This window comes from Cebus imitator, unplaced genomic scaffold, assembly GCF_001604975.1.
Source record: "Cebus imitator isolate Cc_AM_T3 unplaced genomic scaffold, Cebus_imitator-1.0 Scaffold16, whole genome shotgun sequence".
Classification (NCBI taxonomy): domain Eukaryota; kingdom Metazoa; phylum Chordata; class Mammalia; order Primates; family Cebidae; genus Cebus; species Cebus imitator.
In genome coordinates this window covers 5702829-5708847 of record NW_016107331.1, presented here as the reverse complement: position 1 = coordinate 5708847, position 6019 = coordinate 5702829, and positions in this window count along the sequence as shown.

Sequence of the window (6019 nt, the reverse complement as noted above, 5' to 3'; positions counted from 1 at the left end):
AATGCAAAAAAAAAAAAAAGATAAAGAAAATAGAACATAGTGACTGTCAATAAAGAAGTATAAAATCTTTGCTGGTGAATTGCAATTAAAAAAGTGAAAATTACCTGTCTGGAAGAAGGGTAGTTTCACAGGGGGATAAAAAGAGTTACCTGGAATACATCTTGAAAAAGTGAGAATCATGAAGTATACAGGGAGAAAAATAATCGGAGTCATTGTGTAATATATCAAGGAATACTAACACAAAGACTAGTGAGAAACTCTGTTATTCAATAATAGTGTCATGTGGGAGGAGGGAAACCAAGACCCTGATTGAGTCAGATTTGTTTACTAAGAAGATACTGGGGTGCTCTTGGCTCTAAGTCACAGGAAATTAACTACGTAAAAGAAATTAAGTTATGCTAGTAAGAGTGTATGCCAGGCTCAGTGTCATTCTCAGGCAGTTTTAGGCATCCTTTTCAGGCATAACAACATCCAGAGATAGGAAAACACAGATTTTTATGGTATTCCTTTAAGACAGATGACATGTAAAACAATGTGTAAAACAAATGTCAAAATGTGTATTTATAAGTTAAAATATACATCTAGAAATATGTGCAAACAAAATTAAAGAGTGTTGTTCCAGTCTCACCATGGGAAAAAATATATAGAGAGACTACGAAGCCACATGTTCAAAATTCCTTTAAGTAATACCACGTGTAAAGCAGTTGAAGTGAAAACACACTCATATCCTGAAATAGAAGTTGTTTGCTCTGTCTCAATATCTTTCTTAGCAGTAGAGAATGCTTCTCCATGAGTTCTTAGCAGTCCTCCCCAATGCACTGGCCAGAAGTGAGACACATGGCTTTGGTAAGGGACCACATTGACTGATGGACACCAATAAGAGAAAACAAGTGCAATGTTGTTAGCAGTTACCACCCCTGGAATAGCTTAACAAAATTGTTACTTTGTTTTGTTTTCTTTTAAAGAGAATGGAGAGAGGATTGGTTAGGTAAAGAAGCAGTTTCTTTACCGAGGACAAAGGAAACTACCGACATGTTTAATGACGCTAATAAAGTTTATTAAGTCAGTGAAACACTTAGATTTACAGAATCAAATGAACATGAAATTTGTGGGAGGTAGGATTCAAAATGATGTCTTGAGTCTATGTTTTACAGTTTACAGAAGACTGGATTAGTATCTCTATGTTTTTAAATTTGTTTGACAAACTATGAGTTTAAATTTAACAAATGAAAATCAATCAGAGGTTTCACGTAAGTTGTGTAATGGATTTTTTTTATAAAGCTAATGGTAGTTGATGATATAAGACAGCATAGAGCAGAAGCAAGAGATCCATGTTTTAAATATCGGATTATATTGGGAGAGACATTACGTAGGACTTAGCTATTATAGTGATAATAGTACTGAGAAGAGCAATTCTATTGCAGAAGAGTATTGCAGAAGTGGTTTTCTCCACCTATGTGTCTGGTGTTAATATTGATAGGACTTATGAAAAATAAACCATTGAAAAGGGGAAAGAAAAGCTTTAAGAATGATATCTAGATTATACTAAGACAACCTTAAATAATGCCAATAATAGTGAATAAGTTGATATTCAGGGAAATAATATTTTGACATATTATTTTGAGTTATTGGCAAGATATCCTGGAGTTGATTTTCAATATGTACACACACATATGCATCTGGAGCATGGAAAATGTCAAATCAAGAGATGTAACCAAAGCAATCATTCATGAAGATATAAGAGATCATTTAGAGAAAATATATGGCATAAAGACAAGAAATTCACAGAGCAGGTTTTTACAACTTTGCCTTTTTAAAAATTCTTCTCTCATTCCAGTTAACACAGTGGACTGACCTCAATGTTTGGATTCTAGAAATTACATCATTCCCAGACTTCAGGATTTTTGCAGAGAAAAAGTATATAGCAACATTAACAATTTTAATTTATACTGTCTCTAAAATAGGCAGTAATAGTGTCCAACGCAGGTGAATATAGGCTTTTGTGACAAGAACTGTGTAACATCAATTTTATCTGTTTGAATGTTGCGTATCTTTTGTTCTTAAGAATTGCTCAGTCAATGACTACTTTCAGTGATGTAATTTTAACCCTTAGATGAGGACTATTCCATTATGTGACAAAGTTACCTAAATATTTTTAAGGACAAACTTCTTAAAAAATATTAATTTATTTAGCATAGAATACAGCTATTATGTGGTTTAAAATAGTAAAATTTCCAAATGTTGAGCACATTCTATTTGTCAAATATATTTGCTTGTGCTACAAAATGTTACTGTATCCCTGTAAGAGAGAAAACATATTAGAAACAAAATTGTATAGTGCTTACTTTATAAAACATGTACCTAGAAATATATGAAAATAAAATGTAATCAATGAGTTCAACCCCTGTGTGAATAAATGTGTAAAAATCATATCAATAAAATCTTATATGTACCAAATTTTGTATATAACATATAAAGCAGACAAAGTGAAAATGTAATCTATATTCATAATTTCCTGTAATTTCTAAATCAAAGTGCTTGGATACAGGTATAATCTAATTTTATAAAATCTACATATTATTCAAATGATTTGAAGCAGGAAAAATGGTCATGTTTTAAATATTATTTGGCAAGTCACATATTATTATTTTGGAACTGAGTGGAGACCTAAAGGAAATAAGGGGATTAGCTAAAGAGGAAGACATATTGTTTTGTTATACCCCAGAAATTTCTCTGAGTGAAAAAAAAAAAAATATATGGATAAGGTAGAATGAGAATTTATAATGGTAAAATAAAGACAGCATGATTGAAATTAAGAGAAAGAAAGAAACAGAGAATAAGAAGGGACTATAAAGAAAAGTACAGCCCAGGATATGTGAGGTTTTGTCACATGAATTGGTTTTGGTCTTTATTTGAAGTGTAATGGAAGCCATTAACATACTTTAAGCCAAAAGATTGCATGATAAGACTTGCCCTCAGAATATATAATCTGTTATATTATGAAGAATTAATGGAGAGACACTTTATAAGTGACCCCAACAGAATGACTTTACTATCCTTCATGTGAGTGATAGTAGTAAACATGGAGCGAAGGGATTGGTTTGAGAAGTATTCCAGTCAAACAGCCCAGATATTCATAATAAATTATCTCTAAGAAGTGTTAGGCAGCCAAGCAATATAACGACAACTAGATGTCTGGCTTCTGAAAAAGAGTTAATAGTGCCATTTTACTATTTAGAAAAATGCTTCACATCACTAATCATCAGAGAGATGAAAATCAAAACCACAATGAGATACCAACTCACACCAGTCAGAGTGGCTATTATTTAAAAGTCAAAATCAAAAGATGCTGGTGAGGCTGCAAAGAAGAGAATGCGCTTATACACTGTTGGTGGAAATGTAAATTAGTTGAGCCACTGTGGAAGGCAGTTAGCAGATTTCTCAAATAACTAAACCATGAGCTGTCATTTGACACAGCAATCCCATTACTGGGTATGTGCCCAAAGAAAAATAAATTGTTCTACCAAAAAGACAAATGCACCCATATGTTTGTCACCACACTGTGGACAATAGCAAAGAGATGGAACCAACCCAGATGCTCATCAATGATGGATTGGAGAAAGGAAATGTGGTATGTGTATACCATGGAATAGTATACAATCAAGAAGAACAAGATCATGTTCTTTGCAGCAACATGAATGTGGTCAGAGGCCATTATTCTAAATGCACTAATGCAGAAACAGAAAACCAAATACTGCATGTTCTTACTTACAAGTGGGAACTAAACAATGTGAAACATCTTGATGGACATAAAGATGACAGTAACAGAAACCGGAGAATACTAGAGGGGTAAGGGAGGAAGCAGGGCAAGGGCTGAAAATTATTTGGTACTATGCTCAGTACCTGGTGACAGATCATTTATAATACAAGCTGTAGCATCACACAATATATCCAGGTAAAAAACCTGCGCATGTGCCTCCTGAATCTAAAATAAAAGTTGGGAAAAAAAAAAAAAAAGAAAACTAGACAAGTGCCAGGTTTGGAAGGGAAGATCACAAATTTGCTTTTAGTCATTTGATTTTGAAATGCCTAGGTTCCGAAACTGAGCAGCTGGGTTCAGGACAAAGAGCTCACTAAAGAAAAGTATAGGTTTAGTTTTCTTTACCCAGCTACTCATTTTAAGCATCTTCACGTTTTGGTTCTTAGGATTCTTTCCATCTCAGGCTGTAATTTCTGCAATCTCATACACATATAGCTCCAATTACCACAAACATACAGATGACTCACAATTTATAGTTCAAGTTAATAGCCTTCTCATTTCATTCTGTATTTCCTCCTTAGGCAATCTCATACATACATAGCCTCAATTACCAAAGACATGCAAATGACTCAAAAAGTTATAGTTAATTTTTGGACTGCTGTCTCCATAACGAGACCCAGATATGTCCAATCCTTTCTTAACATTTCCCTTTAAAGTCACCTAAAAATTTAAAAATGAAAGGCAAGATGATATCAAGAAAGAACAGGCAACTATTGACAGGAAATTGAGAAAATTAAAAATTACCCTTGATGCTGACGTAAGCCTTATTAGTGAGACTGAAGAACAGTTTTATAGCATGATGAGGATGGGAGTCAGACTTTATTAGGTTGAATAATAAATAATAGATGAAAGAATGGAAACAGTTAAGTATTAAAGTTTCTTTTGAAAGGAGAATACTTGTTAGTTTTTTAATAAAAGAAAAGAGAAAACGTGCAAAAGCCAATAGCAAATATGCAGATGCAGGGGGAGGAAGTTGATTATGTAAGAGAATAAGAATATCTAAAAGGATAAATTTACTGAGAGTAGAAGGGATAGACATTAAAACAAACATAAAGGAATTAAAGCACAGCTTGCTAAGCTCAAAGGCCAGACTTTGTTATTTACGAGGTCCAAGTGAGGCCAATAATTTGCATTCATAACAAATTCCACATTGATGAAGTCCCTGCTTCTCCATGGACCACACCTTGTGACCCACTTCTGTGGAGAGTGGAGGATTGAATTGAACAAAAATGTAGCAGTATACTGGGCAGTGATGAGTGCTAATTTGAAAATATGATCATAATATTATAGTAGTATGAACTATGCTAAGATTTAAATGTTAGAATATTTGAGCATTTCTCTAACAACCCTTGGCTGCGAGGGTTCTTACTTATCTAAAGTAATATATTGGGAATAGTCAGGGTTAGGGTCCTATTAAAATATAAAGGAAAGCATGTTCATAAAAGGATGAAAATATTATGAAAATTATAGCTTTGGAAATCTTAGTTGAAAATATTGAAATGATTTTATGATACTGTAATGATTACTTTAAATCTTTTAATATTTTTTATTAGCCAATATGTTCAGGAGATAATACTTTAAATGAAAACATTAGATATCAGGCCACAAAAATCTCAAACTTTGTAAAAGGCAAGTTTCATGTTATTTCAAACTGTATTTAAAATTTTGTTTCAGCTATTGTTTTCAAATGTAGCTTTAGAGACTACTTTCAAGCCTGCTAGAAAATTGTAGCTTTTTATTTATACATTTTGATGAAACATCAAGTCTTCAAGGGATCTTGAAATGAGTAAGACTAGAAGATGGCCATTTAGGAACAGCTCAGGATTGCAGCTCCCAGTGAAAGAGCAGAGGCTGCTGCAGGTGAACCCCAGGCAGGCAGGGCCTGGAGTGGACCTCAGCAGACCTACAGCAGAGGGGCCAGACTGTCAGAAGGAAAACCAAGAAACAGAAATAACCTCATCATCAACAAACAGAACGTCCACTCAGAGACCCAATCTGAAACCCAGCAACTACAAAGTCGACAGGTGGATAAATCCTTAAAGTTGGGAAGAAACCAGCGCAAAAAGGATGAAAACACCCGAAACCAGAACACCTCTCCTCCTACAAGGGATCACAACTCCTCACCAGCAAGGGAACAAGGTTGGATGGAGAAGGAGTGTGATGAAATGACAGAATCAAACTTCAGAAGGTGGGTAGTAA